This window comes from Tinamus guttatus, unplaced genomic scaffold (genome assembly GCF_059628265.1).
Source record: "Tinamus guttatus ecotype Peru unplaced genomic scaffold, ASM5962826v1 Tinamus_guttatus_pri_ptg000088l, whole genome shotgun sequence".
NCBI lineage: Eukaryota > Metazoa > Chordata > Aves > Tinamiformes > Tinamidae > Tinamus > Tinamus guttatus.
In genome coordinates, this window is record NW_028288622.1 from 499997 (window position 1) to 519483 (window position 19487).

Here is a 19487-nt window from a genome sequence, read left to right on the forward strand (position 1 = left end):
AAGATGAGCATGCGGTGCAGTTATTTAGACTTTGCTATTGAAGGAAATGTGCTGTAAGAAACAAGCTTTCATATGCTATAAAATGAAATCAATATAGAATGAAATGCCTATACAGAACTCTAAATAGTGTTTATATAACATCTCAATGACTAAGAGATCTTGACTTCTGTCTGAAACTAAGTCTAGTCCCAAAGGAAATGCCAAAGAAATGGGTGAGTTTGCAGAATCTTGGACTGGACCTGATGAAGTCTTCGTGAAGATTTGTAGCTCTGCTTGAGTTGCTTAATACTCAACTTGCTTTTGGAGAGTGAAGCAAAATGGCATAGTCACGCACACTACTTAAAACCATTGCCTTGAGGAAATGGCTGTCTATTTCTGTTGACCGTACAGAGAACATAGGAAAGACAGACTCCTAACATAGGAACATCATTGCTGAAGATTGAAGTATTTACAGTCTTTCAAATTAGAGCAGATTTTGGCTTAGTCTATCATTTCAGTTGTGAAACATCACTGCTGAAAGAGAGTACATGGAAGAAACATCTCTACTAAATTCATTTTTCTATTTTATCGTGTATGGAATAAAAATTCATGATCTATTTGTAGTACAGATGCAGCTAGCTTCCACATTTTTCCCCAGTTTAGCCTTCCCAAACTAAAAAATGAGGTAACGCAATGTAGTACGCTCCTGTTATTATCTTATCAGAAATAAAACACACCCACCTCCACAAAAACAATGTTCCAGGTAGGTAGTATGATGTATTGGAAACAATACTTTTAAATGGTTCAGCTTTGGGAAGAGAAAATGTGGGAAAGGTCTGTTTGGTTATGTAGACTATTTGAAACTAATCACTGAATAATTTAATGCTTGGTGCTTGAGACCTTTGCTGAGCACCACATAGTAAACAGAAGTTGCAAAATAAGAGTAAATAATAGCTGAAGAAAACAAGATGAGTGGAGAATTAAGAATCTCTGAAGCACAATTGGAAATAGTTCTAGAGAAGGGAATACTTATTACTGAGTTAAAAGTGTGTCAAGAAGGTCCAGTTTTCAGCAGGTCACTGAATCAAAACAATTGAGAAAGAGAATCAAATCATCTCACTCTGCATTTGCAATCAATAGGTGCCCATGTCAAAGAAGACCATCAGAAAATAACCCTATTACTGACAGCAGCAGATTTTAATGCATTTCATGTGCTCTATAATTTTCAGCTAGCTCCGATAAAAGAGGCCAACGACGAAACTACATTTCAAAAATGTGACTACTGTCCTCTCATCTGAGGGAGATATATTAAATCTGGGGATATCTAAAGAAAGAGTAAAGAGTTTGCAGTTTATCCAAGGCAATTTATCCAAGTATTGTCATTCTGGCAGGACTAATCAAGTTCCTGACAAAGACCAGATTGTTATTTAAATATGGCAAGGAAGAGATGGGAGGGAAAAAGGACTCACAGGCTATTTTTATGGCAGCAGATAAAAGGCACCTGGGACCATTCTCTGACCCTATGGTCAACTGGCACAGTGTAGCTCGCATCCATGCAGCTTCTCTACGTTATCTCCAGAAACAGTCTGGCCACATCCACACTACTTACTGAGGCTGAACTTTGACTCATGCTACATACTATTCCAGAAATGGGACAAAATTCTGACAGAGACCATGCGTACAGCTTAACAGTGTCAGTGATCAGAGGGTAGCTCTCAGGCCCATGTCTTAGCCTTGTTTAGTTTGCTAGAATAGAACAAGGAGAATTTACAGAATTAATCAGCATTAATTCAACAGAGTGGAATTGCAAGTAGAATGAGCCAAGCAGCAGGAATCAGGCAGCAAGAATAAAATTTGGGGAGATGGACAATATTTTAAACTGTGGATGGGACTGAAAATTTAAGAATACAGAAAACACAGCTAAGGCATAATAATTAGAAATAAAATCTCTTCAGAAAGACCACAGACTTTCATAGACTGAAAAATAGTGCAATATCTGCTATATGGGAAAAAAATTAAAGGCATGCAGTGGTTCAGATCAGTGCATAAGTCTGCAGGCACAAGGCAAGTATGCACGTCATAGGCAAAGAGACGCACAACTTCCTTGGATGAATATTTCATGGGAGCAGTGCCCATCATTGCACCAGAAGATAAATAGGCTGTCATCCTGAAAGTAAATGGGACATTTATTAACTTTAAGCTGGGCACTGCAGTACTAAGCCAGTGTGATGTCAAATAAACTATCAGCATTAAAAGGAGAGGTAGTGGGAGGTAATTAAAATACATACAAAATATGTAGACAGATCATAAGCTGGCAAAGACAAAAATGTGCAGCACTAATCTGCAGGTGCCAAGTCTTGGCTTCATCAAGAGTGTGATATTCTTAAAATCAAAACAATCAGGAAAAGGTTGAAGACTTCTTGGGGATGGAGAGATTCTGAAGCACAGATAGCAGCTGAAAACCCAATGGCTCCACAGTTCATGTTCCTAAGGACATCATACTCTGGCAGAAGGAACCAGATCAGCTAAAAAAATGGGCTGCCACCATTCTCTGGAGAAATAAGAGAGAAAGCTTTTTCTTTACATTTAAATATATGCAAGAGAAAAAAATGTCTAACCCAAGAGCCAAAGAAATGGTACAAGAATGCTTTGGAGTGGTCAGGAAATTCCTGACTGTGCTCTTGGTCCAGAATCTTAAACTCACTATAGTGCTACAAGAAGGACCTGAGGAAATGCAACATCAAATGCAAAAATAAGTTGTTTACAAATGTTTCAAAGGAATGAACTAGTAAAATTCTCATAAAGCAACATGGTAAAATTGTAGATCAACGTATTATGCATTTTGGCCACTGACAAAAGCTGAGTCCAGGCAGAGAAAAAGGTTTGGACCTTTTTCCAAGGCGCAAGATTCATGTTCTTATTTATAAAAGACCAGCATTAGATACAAACAACTTGGCATGAGTGCCAAAATGTGCTAAGCAAACACCACCTAAAAATAAGAAGGTTATTTTTCAATTAGAAATTGATGGTTTGCAAATTAATTACATGCTGAGGGGAAACTTGTTGACTTGTTTTATCAAATTCTCTAGAACATTCAATAAAACCTAACTGGAATAAAGTCCAAAGATAGATAGTCTTACTATTAAAGTGATTTTTAAAATACAGAAAAAAGCGTAGGTAGTAGCAGTTTGGGATAAGAACCCCAAAAGAGGCAGGCTAGCTTGTATAGAGCATTTCAGGCCATAAAACAAAATCAAGGCAGAAACCTGAATTCATACAGGGGATTTAAAATCATCAGAATAGAGAGTTGACAGTGCTACTGAGAAAATATCTTAAAAAGGGCAAATGAAAGATAAATCAAAGGACTGAAAAAATCCAAGAGACAGACTTCAGATGTTTGATACAGCTCCCAAATACACACTGCTACTGGAGAATTTATCTAGGCTTTGTCACATGTGCAAAAATATAGGCTATGTCAATCAAGAGAGACCTATTTGGTGAGACAGAGTAAATTGTCCCCTGGACAAAGTAGTTCTTGATTTATTTAAACTGACTAGAAAGATGTACATATTCACTCTAGACTATTATTTAAATTTTCCTGAGATAGCATTACTCAAAAGTATTTTAGTTAAACAGGTGATTATGCAAATGTATTGTTGCTAGACATGGAATAGCTGGCAGTGTTTAACAGTGGAGCACAGCTTACTAGGGAGGACTTGAAACAATCTGCAGTGAAGTGTGTGTTTACCAATGTGATGATCTTTAAAAGGCTATTGTAAAACAATCCGGTTCCAAAGAACATGAGCATATTTAATTTAAGCCTCATTAGGTCTGCCTATTCCCCTATCTCACTTTCTGTCAGCTGAACAAAAACAATATTCATGGTTTCTTGAAGGAATTAAGCATTTCTAGCCAAAATTCACCTTCTCGTGGAAAAGGTAGGCAAGTCAGCACAGTTACTCCTTCGCTGTGTTTCTCTGTGGGCCAAAGAAAGCTGTAACCTGAACAAGTGACCACACGGTTCCTCTTGTGCAGGCCACGAGATCAGAGGCTGCTGCTACTTATCAGAACCACTACAGAACAGAGCAATATTAGGGATGATACAGAGAAGAGGCAGATTTATTAACAACATTGTCCTGTATCATGGTTATCATGGTAGCTACCAGCTCGTTCTCCTCCCAGCTTGCCTGATTTTCCCTCCTTTGTGCACCCACCTGCACTGGAACTAACCCCATAGCGGTCCCGCTTTTGAGCAAAGCATTGAGCTATTGGACCTGTGCAAAAGTTGTTTTAAAATAGTAGGTGAGATGTGTACTGCCGTGGCTTCCTCAGTTGAGAAGCTGTCGTCACTGGCATTCAGTGATTAGAGCAATTGCTTTTCCAGCAGAATACAGGTCTTAGATGTATGCCTATCTGACTATATAAAGGCTTAATGTTCCTTTATGGCAACCCGGGCAGGGCTTTGTCCTCTCAAGTTTTCTGTCTCAGTTGGTTTCCACAAATGACTGTCTCTCTCAATGGAGAACTCCTTTTCTAACTAACTCCTCCATATATCTTCTCCCTTCAAATCACCTACCTGGACACTAAACTGAAGGGCCAGAAGCTGTAAACACAGCTGGGCTACAAATGCGCAGGTTTAGTATTAAATTTTCATGATGAGAATGAGCTCAGAATTATGTAAGCCCTGCTGCATCAATAGGAATGAGAGTCCATTCCTGGGAACACAGAGAGCCTGGGAACACATATCCCACATTTGACCTGCCAAGGTTATCCTAAGAGTAAGTTAAACCTTTAGGAAGCATAATCCCTGAACCAGTTGATTTTAGAAACTGCTGGTATTAAGCTGTGCTGAAAAGCTCTCTCAACCACTTTCAGAAGCTTAGATGTCTGAAAGAGCCTGCTCTTTAGCACAGAGAACCTAAACATTTTGACAATCTAGAAGTAGAAGTTCAGTCTCATGTCATTTTTTATTCCCACCTCCAGTACGGGAATATAGAACTGATCGTTTGTGTCTACTGGGTTCTGCTGGGGCTTGCAGGGAGTCCTGAGCTTTGCACACCATGGAAAGCCCCTACCCTACCCTACCTGCCTTAGTGACACAGTTAAGTTGCAGGTGGTGATTTAATTGTCAGAAAAAAACAAAAACAAAACAGAAACAAAAGCTCAAGCAGATTTTTTGCTAGATTATCAAAACATGTTGCGATGCAAAGAATTACATAGGAAGATTTGGATGCGTATGTTACTTGTTGACATTCTTCACTTGTTGACATTTTGCAGGGCATGCTCAGCTCAATGGATACAGCTAAAGCGAGAAGAGGATGTGCACAAACCTACAGACACCTTTAAAAATATTCACTGTACAAAACAACTTAGAACTTAACGTAAGCAAAACATTTGTACAGTTGAGAATTATAGGGACTTAGCTATAGAATTAAAGCTTTCAGTAAGTGCAATAATGCACTTAAATAATTATCAAAAATAATGCAAGATCTATTTTGTTTGTACCAAGCTTCTCTCCCAGCAAAACATAAAATGCGAAAATCTGAAATCCTAGTTTTTGTGTAAATATTATAATAATCAAAAGCCCTTGGCTTGCCTCTACCAAAGGAAATGAATCAATACCATTCTAACATTGCCTTTGTGGCAATATAGCTGCTAACAATGAAATTGCTTCTTGTACTGAAAGTCTTAAGGGAGCTATTGCAATGAAGAACCAAAACAGCAGATGTTATCCAGTATAAGTACTGGTAAGTATTAACTGAAAAATAACACACAAAAGATAATATAAGCACTTAGGCATTAGGAGATAAAAATATGCACAAAAGTGTATGCTATTTTCAAGAAAATATGGTACCCAAAGGCACTAATTGACTCTATGGACTAAATAATGTAGTTAGCAATGAAAAAACAAAGCCTTTATCAACTTAGGTGAGTGCAAAAGAGCTTCAAAACTCACTAGCTCTTTCATCTCACACTTATATAATGGAAAAGTTTCCAAAACACCTTAAAGAACAATAATTCCTGTCCAAAACCTTTCATGTTACAAGTTAAAAAAAAAAAAAAAAAAGGAAGTGAACATAGAGAGAGCGAGGAGGAATTTTAAATGGGAAAAAATTAATAACCCATTATGCTATTAGAAAAGTTTTATCACAATAATAGTCATATGGTAGTCATTTTTAATGGCTTCAAATTAATGCTCAAATGAATTCTTCTTTGAAACTGCAAGACAAAGCACATGACTGGGTTTGCATATTTTTTAAAAGTACTCTTTCCATGGAAAGATGACAGAGACTAGAAGACAGTATATTGTCAACAGCACTTTCTTGCTATAGGAAGCACTATTTCAGGCAGGAAAAGAAAAGAAAAAAGAGAAAAAAAGAAAGATAAGTATCAGAATGAATTCAGATTTTAAGATTAATTGTTAGTGGTGAAAAACAGTTACGACAAAAATCAAGATCGTGGAATTGTGGATCATTTGCTGGCTTGCAATTAATGTAGCCCCATATACTTCAATTTATATTGTTCTTCATGGTGACATTTGTCAAGAAGAAGAAACATAAGTAATTTATTTAAAACACTGCAAGGACACAGCAAAGCAAAGCATGAGACTCTTCATACCAGGGAGGATGGGAACATCTAAAAGGAACTTGTGGTAACTAACTATATCCACAGATTAGTCCTTGCCACAAGGTTCACACAATGATTCAGGGGTTTCTTCCCAGCAAAAGTCTTTTCACTTCTCTCACTTACTCAAAAATTAACCCTCTAAGCAAAGAGCTTGAAAGGGTTATGCTGGAGGCTTTTTTCGTGAGCCATTTAGCAATGGAAATTCTGCTCCGGATGCGTGAGTACTGGTCTATAGGCAGCTGTGTGCATAGAAAGGGAAAGAGCAATATACCAGCTATAGTAGTCAAGAAAATTTTAAAGTAAAATAAAATAAAATAAAATAAAGAAATAAAAATGTAAAAGAAAATAATAAAGAAAATAAAAAGAGTGTGGGTGGGGAATTACAGGATTTACATCTGCGTGGCTCTTTCTCTTGCTCCCTTCCTCCCAAATGGGAGCTGCTGGTCAGGGCTCTGGAGAGGGGGCTCAGAACTGATGCTGGGCTGATCTCCTGGGCAGGCTGGTACTTGGCTTGAGTACTGATTAAGAAGCTCTGAACCCAATGGCTTAAGTGGTTCAAAGGGTTTAGAGGCCTTTCTCAGTGGAGTGGATTTTACTCTCATTGAATGTTATGAGCATCAGGATAGAGCAGAAAGTCAAACGGAGGCAATGGAAGCAATTTATTCTGAACTGTGGTTAAACTTGGAGAAAAGAAGAGGATGCAAAAAAAGAAATGAGAAAAAAAGAAAAAAAAAGAAGGAAGGAAGGATGTTTGTCTTCTCAATAACTTTTTTTTTTCTCCCTCATTATGTGCACATATCAATAAGAACTACACTATAAGACTTTCCAAATAACAGCCATGGTATATGAAAAGAAGTGAACGATACATTAGGAACATGCAAAATCAGATAAATGAAGACTGCCCTTTTCCTCCACTTGCCAATTCAGTAATTCCCTATTTTAAATATACAATATTGAGTAGCTCACGGAGGCTTCAGAGTTAGTACAAGAATGGCTTTCAAACAGCGACAGACAAGATTCAGAATGAAAAATTTTACTGCTAGGCAAGAAAAATTTGCAATAATTTTCTATAATACAAGCAGACTTTTTTAGTACTTTTATTGCAGAAGCAATTCTAAATAACAGAGCTTGTCTTATAATAGCATTTCTATAATAACGGTGTTTTATAACAGAAGTGCTATTATTACAGAAATGGTATTATAATAGTAGCATTATTATTGTAGAATCTTTTCCATAACAGGAGTGCTAAATAAGCCCGTTTGTATTATAGAAAATGATTGCAAACTTCTTCCATGGTGCTGAAAATGCCTAAGCTTTTCTGTCTAATGTGATCCAGATTTTAAGAAAGATCATAAAAGTCTAAGAAAATCTTTCAAAAGGAATCCATGCTGCAGAACAACTGAAAACTCTGACATGGCTCAGCAAATGGTAGATCTGACACCAAATTTTAAAATCTAACTCAAATTCCAAACTAAAAGTGGTTTAAAGCAGAAGTTAACAGAACACGTCTTTGAGAAGTGTAAAATATTTTTAGCGCTGGAATAAAGTACTAAAAGGTTGGAATATCATCTCAGGTGATAAAAAGATGTAATATTCAGTAATAGTCATGCCACAAAAATGCTTTGCAAAAATCTTATATCTACATCAACTATATTAATATAAATTTCACTCATCATTCAATAAAGTATATATTGCTTTGCCATATACTTAGGAAGCATTCATCTAAAGAATTTAACTGTATATATAGGGAATGAATAAGTAAATTTTAGTTTATAAAATTCAACTTCTTTTTATTAAAGTTATCTGGTAATACTTCAGTGCTGAGATTCTAATGCAGTATAGAAGACAAAGAATTTAAGTTTCAAAGCTACTGACCTTTTTAACATTAAAATAAAATCCTATATACTTCTAGGTTGATACAATCAGATTATACCATCTGGTTAGGAGAGAGTCTATGAAACAGTAAAGTAAGAAAATTCAATAAACTCATATCCTCTGCAGGCATTTTTACATTTTTTAGACTGTCATGAAAGCTTTAGATGTGTGTTTGTATGAAATGAACTTATTTTATTATTGATTTCAGGCAGAAGAAGGTTTTATTGGATGTTTTTTTTTTACAGCCTGCATTGCTGGAGAGAGTATTTTTGTTACAGCAATAGTCCTAGCTCATAATCACAAATGAAAGTTATAATGAGCTATCATTTTTTGAGATTAAAAGATAAAGTATTACACAGAAAGACATTCTTTAAAATGCATATTTAAGAAATATTTCTAACCTAATAAAAATAAAAAATATGGATTAGCTTTTAAAATTTACTGACATGCCATTCCAATACTTGCTGTGTATACAATCCATATAGTCAACAGAGATTATATATTCATTCCAAAAATAATGGTAAAAAATTTGCAGAATGATCTTGCAAAAAGACACAAAATTAACCTTAACTTTGCTGCTTCCTCTTTGTTTATGACTATAAAATTTAACTGTCAAAGCAAATACTCTTACCCTTAAGGGCCTTGCCTCAATCAGGGTTTAGCTCTCCACACACTGAGAAACAAAATCTCAGTGGCTCCAAAATCCATATCACAAATGTTGTTCTTTCTCCAAGACAGAAAATTGCTATTTAATTTCCCCTTCAAACCATTCCGTATGACTGGCATCTTCCTTGACCCTGACAAAGTCCTGCCAGTTTCACTCTGTCAACATATTAGTAGATGAGTAGATGTGCAACATGAATGACGATGTTTTCAAAGAGAAAAGTTTTAATTGAAACTAGGCATTGCCTTCCAGTGTGTCTTGTTTTCTCCATTTTTTTTTTTTTTTACATTCAGTATGCTCTTTGGGTTACAAAATGCTCATTTTTGTCTTTTTTTTTCATAGAAGAGTCACTCATTTCTTATGAACCACAAAGAAAAATCACTGTAAATACTAGGGTGCATCACTCTTCTTATTCAGCCATACAAAGTGCCCACTCATGCTATTCTCTATATCTTGCCAATTCTATCTTGTTTTCCCTGATATGAGAAACACTGCTATTCTCTTCAAGCACCTGAAGTTTCCCTGTAATATATTTTTTGCAACTATTTCAGTTTATTTTGGTAACTGCGTACATACACAGCACATCCAGCAGCAGCAGGTCCACTCCATGTCTAATCTATGCGGTTTGGGAAGGAGATGGTGAAGTAGTGGATTGAGAGAGACAAGATGGAACCAAACACAAACTCTAGCATTTCTCCTAGCTACTTCATATAAATGCTCCTATATTTCTATAGTTTTCATGCTGAATGATACACAGATTATATATATCCTCATTTCCTTGCTTCCTTTGTGTGCAACACAATCCTTGCACACATGAATGTTCTTGCTGTTTTCCAAGAAAGTTCTTTCCCTTTGTCTCTGTAATAAGCTGAGTTACTCGACTGCCTCCTTCTGACTAACATCATTCTCTTCTGCATGGCCTTGCAAATATTCAGCATCAAATATTACCTTAAAAATACCAAAATAATGTGCTTAATATAAATTGCATTCATTTTTGGAGTACTTCCTATAATTACTCAGTTCATTTTAAAGGCTATTTGTGGGTACCTTACCAACCTGTTTCCATATTTTAAAGAGTCTGCCACCTGAAAGGGGCACAACGCAAAATTTAGGGTTAACTTAGATTCTGTTCATATAATCTTTATTAAAACAGTTCAGTCATTGGAAACACTGTTGTTGTTGGTTTTTTTTTCCTCAGTTGTGTCCATGAGCTAAAAGAATAGCATATATGTACTATCCTGGTCCAGTGTGCTCACTACAAGAATCTTTGCTCTCCAGCCTGCCTGTGCATAGCAGAGGTAACATAAACCAGAGGTAACAGAGGTAACATAAACCTGTAACATAAACCAGCCTTTCAAATCCCAACAATATTTTTGTAGTTATGGGACTTTACTCACACATCTTGGACAACAGATTTGGTACCTAAATGTGTTTGCCTCTGATTTTGTTGTACTCCTGTGTAATAATAACTGCTCTGAATGTAAACGATCAAGGCTTCGAAGTGTGCAGTGTTTATCAGTGGATTTCTTCCAAGGCTGAATGCTGGTATTCCTGAACTTAAAGCTCAGACCAGCTCCAGAAGAATCAGCATTCATTTCATGACTCCAACATCTCCTGTTCACTGCGTAAGATTCCTACATCAGGGCTGTTTTTTGCCACGGCTAAGTCTGAAAAAATATTTCCATTTGAGATTAATTAACTGATCAACTCATTCAAAAAATCTCTTATGTTATTTCAATTTGAGATAACATAAGAGATTTTTTTGAATGAGTTGATCAGTTAGTAACAAAACACCATAATTCAGCAGTAGCCACCTATAGTTTTAAAAGAACTCGCACACAAAATTGCTGATCCATTAACAGTAGTACATAAATGACCACTTAAATATGCTCTGGCACAGGGAAAAGGAAGATGGTATATATAATAACTATTCATAAAAAGTCTCCATAGGTGATATGGAAACTAAATACTAGTAAGTCTGACTTTGTGAGCAGACAAGCTGGTAAAAATTACAATGACAAATATGCTTAGGAAACAAATGGAACATCAGTAAGCAGAGCTTCTGTGAAAAGAACTGATGCTTCACAAGTCTATGAGAGGCCTTTGGAACATACGGATATATCTCCCAGATATATATCCCACTGTAAAGGATTTAAAAGTATGAAGAACAATCCTTTTAAGAACTAAATATTGATTAAAAGATAGCAAACAAAGGTCATGTGCTCCAGTACCCTAACCACCTGCTTCTGGCTGGACTCTCTTCAGTGTGTCAAAGTTTTTCTTGCACCGGGGAGTTTAAAACCAGACATAGGACTCCAGATGCAGAACCACAAGCAGTAAACAGAAAGAAAAAAACATTTTCCTCTGTTTTTTTTGCAGATAGGCTTCACTGTTGCAAGGTCACCTTGCTGACTCAAAATCAAAGTGTCTAGCAGGGTCCCTAGCCTGTTTTCTGCAGAGTATCCTGTTATCCTGTCAATGCCTGGCCAATTCACAATACGGAGTGACTAGCTGATAAAACAGTGCATGGGTTTTGAAACAGTAGGTATAATGAACATAGTGGGGGAGAAATCCAGATTGCATCAAATACGATATGGTTGATTTAAAATTGTCTTGGTTGCCACTTCAAAAATTTTGAAGACATTGTGGATAATTCTGTGAACTGACCAGCCAAACCCTCGGCAGTGGTCATGAAGAAGATAGAAAAATAAAGGAATTTGCAAAAAAACAGAAAACTTTGTTGTACAGTATTCATGAAGTACTTCTTCAATACAGAATGTAACTTTTTTATTATTAATTTCTTAATAACAGAATAGAAATAGAAAAGTAGAAAAGGACAAGAAGAACAGAAACATGGAATTGCTTTCAAATGAGAAGAAAACTTAGCATATGAGGATCCGACATAGAGGGCATAACTGAGTGGCAGTATAATAGAAATCCAAGTCATAAACAGAGAGAAAAAAAAAGGAGGTTGAAATAACTCTTCATTTCTCAGAAAACTAAAATTACAAGTACTCAGTGACATCATGGAAAAAAAGTGTTTTTTAAAAAAGAAGTATTACTTTCTATAATACATAATTATACTATGAGACTGGAGGTTTTCCTTCTCTATATCTGGAGGCCAGAAGTGTACATGTGTTCCAAAAAGGATTAGACCAGTCACGGAGGGCAGGTACATTGATATTATACGTTGATATAGTCATTAAACACAGCAGTCCAAGTGCAGCTTCTCACGCAAATCCTAAAGCACTTCTTCTTGGAAATTCCAGACTTAGAACAATTCTATGCAACATTGTCTTCCTCAAACACCTTGTCTTCCCCTACCTATCAGTGCTCCAGTCAGTCCAGATGCTAGTTTCGATGTACTTTTATATGACCTACTTCAGCTACACACATGATGATTCCATGTTAACTAGAAATATGAACTACAGAGAAAATAAGAGTTATATTGCCAGCTATTTTGCAGGCAGCTCTTAAGAATAAAATTGCCTGTCAGTGAGTCTGAAAGTACAAGATTGGGCTTAGCCAGAGCACTTATACCACTGGCATGCATATCAGGCTACAGGTGCTTTGGCAGTTATGTCCTTCGGAGACTAGATATATGTAGAGAGGATAACAATTAGGAAAGGATGAGAAATAGGAGCATCAATAGACCTTTCACCATCATGTCTCTGTGCCAAATGGTACAGAACTGTAGAGCAGGAGAATAAAAATAGGATTTTATGGCTACTTCTGTCTGTAGCTGAGCTACTTCCTCCTCTCCTTTTGCTCACCTCCCTAGTCACTGACCTAGCTCTAGAAGAGTTTAACCTTTGTATGGCTTTCAACTCTTAAACTGAGTTCAGAAGTCAAAGCACCTCAACCTACGTCCTTGCTATCCTGGTAGGCCAATATTCTGCATTTGGTAACTGCGAGCTCTAAGGTAACGAGACTGAGGGAAATGCAATGTCACTATGACAAAACATTCTCCCATCCATCACAAGGGGATGCAGTTTCACACAGTTTGAGTTCACACCTGGAGCAACAGTTAAAAAACAAAGGAATGATTTGGCTTTTTTGTTTTTATCACAAGAGTTCTTCCAAGATATTAATACAGAAAATGTTTTCTGTATGTCCAATAATTAAACAAATGAAACAGTCAGAGGTGCACAGTGACAAGACTGTAAAAATTCCAAGAACATGATGTTATATAGATTTCTCCTGACATGAAGAGTAATGATGGATTCCTCATTCTTCCTAGAAATTTCCTTTTTAACCTCAGATCTACATTTTATTGTTTGGCTGATGGGAGATAGTTCACAGAAGAGCTCTTTGTTATTTTTTTGCTTGCTTTTTCCCAGGGCAGCTGATTCCTGTTAACAAGTACAGGTTCCAGGTACATGGAATTGGCTCTTCCTTGTGTCTGTCAGAGGGAATTCTCTTAAATAATTTTCCTTCAGTTATTAGATTTTTGTACAGCTTCTGTACGGGGCCTTCCCCCCGTATACTCTTCCTTAGCTATTTATGTAAACTCTTCCTCTCTTATCATGAAAACTACCTTGTTCATTCTCCCCTTTTTATCATTATGTCTTCTTTTTATGGCTAGGAATTTCACCAGTCTCTTGACTATCCTACTGAATGTTATTCATCTACATGAACTGAAGAAGATGCAGTCTCAGAGGCAGCCAGCCTGACAATCCCCTGATGTTACTGAGTAGACAATCCTGAAGCCCCACATTGAGATGACAAATGCTACCATATGTTTGGCTACAACTACAGGTAAAATTTTAGTAAAGTGGCAAACCGAATTATGTGAGGAAAATATTGACTCTAGCACATCTAACAAGAACCTTGACCAGCACTAAAGCAGGAAAAATATTAATTTTTAAATATCATTGCCCCATTTCTCTCCTCTGGAAAGCAGTCTGGTTTAGTTACTGATATATGTCATTTCTCTCAAGGAAGTTATACTAGTTGGACACCATAAGACTCCTTTGTGTCATATTTTGTTACATTGGATTCTTTTTTTTCACAAAGAATTTCTCACACCCTTTCAAAGTATATTTTAAAACCAGGGTATTTTCTCCTTATCATTAGCTTTCATTTTAGAATGAGCTGCAGTTTGGAAGTTGAAAATAGTGTCTCACACCAGCAGCATCGCTATCACATAAATTTTATGAGAATTTGAACAACAGCATCTATGCTGATGGTATCAGTTACTGCTTATTTATTACTACAAGAGGTAGTGTTTGTATATCAATCCACTTCTCAGCTTTCCTGTATTTTAAGGTTCTTGCTACATGTGTTACCACATCTTCTGTGAAATGCTAGTAGGTTACCGGTGAAACATTGTCCTAATATTCTGTGATGATAACAAGTACAGAAGAGGTGGCAACTCTTTTTTTCACACGTGGGACAACTGGGATGCTTGTACTTATGTCCCCAGCAAAGTTTCCCACTTCCTTAAAAAATTACACTTTCCTTGTCAAACTAGTCAGAAGGACATCAGCAAGCATGAGATCATTATTTCAGCATCCCTTATCCTGCAAAGGAATCTCTTTTATTGCCTGCATCTAGGCATCCATTTTATAAATTACTTACTTAGACAAAAGCTCTCAGCTGCTTGCTTTGCAGTACATATGTCCCTATGTCTTGTTAAAACATAAAAAATACGGCTAAAAAAGCATCTGATTTAAAAAAAAAAAATCTAGTCACCTGAGATAAAAAGTTCTATCCTTTACATTCAATTCATAAATTTATTAAGCTTAATACAAAGATTAGTTTTTACTGTTATTTCTAAAGACAGTAATTCCTGAACTGGTATTCCAGAACTGTACCCCTAATGATCACAAATCTATTAATTCTCATTTCAAATTGATTCAAAAGTAAAAAACAGATTGTTCTAAATTTTAAAATTCTACTTTTATTGCTAAGTTTACAAGGCTAGCAGGTTATTATGTGAGCACACACTATGTATTTATGGCCATATCTTACAATTCAAAAAATTAAAAGGGAATGAGGCTGTAAATGAAACGGTTGTTATAGATGGATGTCTTCTAAGTGATATATGTGATAGAAGTGATTAGCATTAACTGATCTTCCTGAAGAATGTACAAGTATAATTCATTATAATGGCTTAGAAGTGCAATTAGTGAACTATAGTGTAAATGACACTGCTGTTCATAGACCAACCCATAAGAGTAATTATATTTTGAAAACTACTTAGTGAAAAATTGATTGAATGGGTCCTGTGTGCATAGATAATTGAGATAAAAATATGTAAACAAATTCCCATTAATAAGTTTTATGGCAAATTTATACATTTACACAGCTAGCCTGGGAATGCACATAGGAATGATAATTTTCTGGTGTTTCATTTTTAAGATATATTTACATGAAAAATTATTTTACACCTTTGAAACAAAACTGTTTGATTATTCTTACGTTGCATAGTAAGATTTGTGGTACTTTTCCCACTCACTATTTCCTGATACTTAAAAAATAATGAGATTCAGAAAGAAAACCTCTAGTATCTTCAATCCTTTAACTTCAAGAAGCTTCCAGAAGAGATCAGTGTGGCTCATGCTGGGCTTGTGGTGCAAGGTGCAGAAGTCCCTGGGGCGACTCCTGTTCTAACCAAGATATGGAAAAACAGAACTGACTTTTCTCCTATCCCAACCATATCCCCCAGAATCTCACTGCCTCAAAATTCAGTTTTGCCCACACTGCTGAGAAGCTTCTAGGAGGCTCTTCTGATAGCATATGAGTACCCACACTCACATTCTTTGGAGAATGTCTTAGGGAGAATTTATTCAGTTTTCCCTTTTATTTTTTCCACTAAGTTGTGATTATTTTAATTGCAGACATTTCCTTTTAATTATTTTTGACCACAGTTTATGTCAAACGAAAAATTTCCAGTAAAAGTAAACAAATATTTATGCTGCTGTCCTGAACACTAGTAACTACCTGCATTCCAGAAAGATTGACCAGAGATGTGCTCAAAGGGTATTATGTTATTATATGCCAAGAAGTGCAGATCTTAGAAAAGAAGCTAGACTAAAGGAGCTTGACTTACTTGAACCAGTAAGATGAATATTGTTCAGTTCATCTTGGAATATCAACTGTTCAAGTACCGGGACTTATCTTAAAACACTAATTAAAAGAGACACTTCCCACATGCTTTCTGATAATCCCAACTGTGGCCAAAATAGCTATCTCTTTTTTTTTTTTTAACCATGAAAGATATTTTTGGTATGATAGTACTGAAAACTGTCTGATATATTTTATAAAATACTAAATATTATACTAAATACTAAAAATTTATAAAATGCTAAATACTGAAATACTAAAACACTATAAAATACTTCTACAGTATTTAATTTTGTACTGATGTTCTTCTAAGAATTTTGTGAAATCACCTTATTGGACTATTTCAGCTTCACTAATAAATGCTAATTTCATGCTCTTTTTTGACCTGTCCAAAAGCATTTACTCAATACGAGTTTTTTTTTTCTGATTAAACACTATATTTTTTTCTGAAGATCCTAGCAGATTAGTAAATACAGAGTGCAAATATTTGGATATGTAAGAATAAAGGATTCGTTTCCTATGGAAGCACAGCAAAATGCATAGTGCATGATTCCTTTAAAAAATATTTATCAAATATATATTGAAATGCTGTGTTTTCAGCTATAAGCTAATTTACTTACATGATTAAAACTGGAAACAGGGACTACCAGGCATCTTTTAGCATTTTGATTTTAAGGGTTAATTCTGAGAGCAAACTTGGCATGGGAAAGGCACATGACTGCTCAAGACAAAAGTTAACGCTGAGTAGCATTGGCAAAATTCTTCGGTTTTAGGCCGTTAGAAGTCCCAGTGCAAATTGTTGCTGTGAATCTAAACCCTTCATCAAGCAGATGTAAATGAGAGCATGCATGGCTGGCTGCCTTTCCCACTCTCGAGTTCCCTGCAGAGAACAAGAGAGGCAACTACTACAGAGGCTCAAACTAAACTCCGAGTATCTTTTTTGCTCCTCTGAGAATATATAGCGATGCATCGCAGAGGACAGCACTCACTTGAAGCTCACATCAGCACATCTCACAAAATCAGAGACAATGAGTCAAGGCAGCATCTTCCAAAGCAATAAAATAAAGGGGACCACAAAGATGCAGACAAGTGCTAGTACAGGAAACAACCCTAAAAGCTTGCTTAATACCCTGTGGTCTTTCTGGAAAGTGTGATTAGAAAGTTGCCTTTCTAATCACATGTCCAGTGAATATCAGGTACAGAGAAATCTAACTCAAGAAGCTGGATATTCACAGAATGATAGACTATAAAAAATAGGGACACAAGATTTAGCCTCAGCCCAACTGTCAGATATTTCCAAAAATAACAAAAAGGACAAAAACAAATTTTAAGCACATTTTAAAGCAAGACATTCAACTACTAAAACAGCACTTAGAATGACCTCCTATCAGTAGATACCTGAGCTACCATGCTACCACTACCACTAATTGAATTTTAGCCACAGAGAAGAAAGCTAAAATTCTTGCTGTTCTTGTGATCTTTGTTCACCTAATTATGGGCAGAGATAATGTATGAACAGAGTCTATGATCTGTAAAAGGAAACCACAAATGTCAGGCATTGTGAAATAAAACCAGAATATGATGAGAATATATGAGAAAAGGTGCAGCTTAATGTAGTAGGTCTAAAATTTCCTGAAAAATCATGACCTCATTTTGCCTCACCAGTCCCAACGAAGCTTTCTGAGTCAGCAGTAGCTCCATCTCTACAGAGCAAAGGCTTCAAGACTCCTCACAGAGCAACAGAGCTGCTAATTAATTATTTAGTTGTTAGGAAGCTGGTCTAAATACTTGCATTTTGCAGTTTTCCTACCTATTCTCACCTTTGACACTCCCAGTATGGATGCTTTCTTGACCCATTTAGGAACTGTCATCAACTATTAGTTTAATAGATACTTAGTTGGTTTAATAACCACACTGGGATGCAGGAGAAATGGGTAGATTTACTGATCTCACTTGGAAGTCATTTGACCTTTCCACTTCTTTATTCCCTTCTCCATCATTTGTTGATCTAGCCTATTTATATAGTAAGCTTTCACAGAAATAAACTCTCTCTTACATATGTTCCTATGATATATGACGTTTAGCATTGATCTCTATTTCAGACTCTCAGCATTAATATCAACTTCACAATAACGCTTCATAGAAATTTAGTTCTGTTTAATTATTTAAGTAAAATAAAAGTTGTGTTTACAAAGACAGTTTTTTCATATTAGTATAGAAATGATGCTGTTTGTATATTTCCCTGCCTATTCCCTTCTAAGGTGTACTCATTGCTATCATTGATTACTGAAACATAAAATCACCACCTGCGAACTTGATTGGAAACTGCAATTTCAGTTATTAGGGTCTTTAGACAAAAAGGTCTGGCATGAAGTCCTGAGTTAAAGACTTATGTTGAGCCATTAAGAAAAAAACATTGTAGAAAATGAAAATACCTTCTAAGTTCTTTGAGCAAGAAAGCAGATACTCAGAACCTGCATTTTCAAAATTAAGCCTTACTAGTGTGGATCTTTGACATCTGTCTAGGAGCCCCTTTGATACTCACTGGTTACTGAAGTCCAGGTTTTAATGGATCAACATCTGGATTATTAAACTTCTACCCCAACTGATATCATTTCTGGGAGGACTCGGCAGCATGTCCATAACCCAAAAAGGAAGAATATACGAGAGATATTTGCAATGTGAAGTTGAGCAGCTTTAACTGTTGCTTTTTGTAGTGCTCCTTCTCTAGGGAAGTCTTGGCTCTTTCATCTGCTGAATCTAGAGCACTGGGTATTTTTCAGATTTTCCTGATCAAAAATCCTGTCTTATTTCTTGTGTAATACCTTTGCCTTTCTCATCTGTTTCTGCTTTTATTTTTAACTCAAAGAAATAATTGCTTTTTAAGTCTGTAGCTTTTCCTTCCTTTTAGGTAATAAATTTGCAGAACTTTTCAGGATTTGAATAGGCTGATACCTTTCATTTATTGATTTCTAAAATATTATCTTTAAATAAGGAATGAGTTGTAGTACTCCACAGTTTAGATTTAGTTTGTGCACCTCTGGGACTTTTACTTCCCTATTTCTTCACATTTGTTTACAAAATTTAGTTAAGTTATGAATATGTGACCCCATGGAAGAAAAAGGGATGAAGCTTATTGTCACTTCAGTGGCTTCTACCATAGATTTGGGTATGTTTTAAACAAGTTTTTAAATAAGTTTATGTTTTAAACAAGTTTTTTTTTTTTTCAAGGAACAGTTAAAAAACAAAAACAACAAAATAAAAACATGCTTAT

At 35.9% G+C, this 19487-nt stretch overlaps 1 long non-coding RNA gene across 1 annotated transcript in view; it reads right to left on the bottom strand.

Moving 5' to 3' along the window:
* LOC148595505 (uncharacterized) overlaps window positions 1–18860 on the bottom strand; it is a 74140-nt gene extending 55280 nt beyond the window's left edge. Inside the window, exon 1 of the long non-coding RNA XR_015913132.1 lies at window positions 18759–18860. This is a non-coding gene — a long non-coding RNA (uncharacterized LOC148595505). The remainder of the gene's footprint in view (window positions 1–18758) is intronic.
* Window positions 18861–19487: the final 627 nt, after the last annotated feature.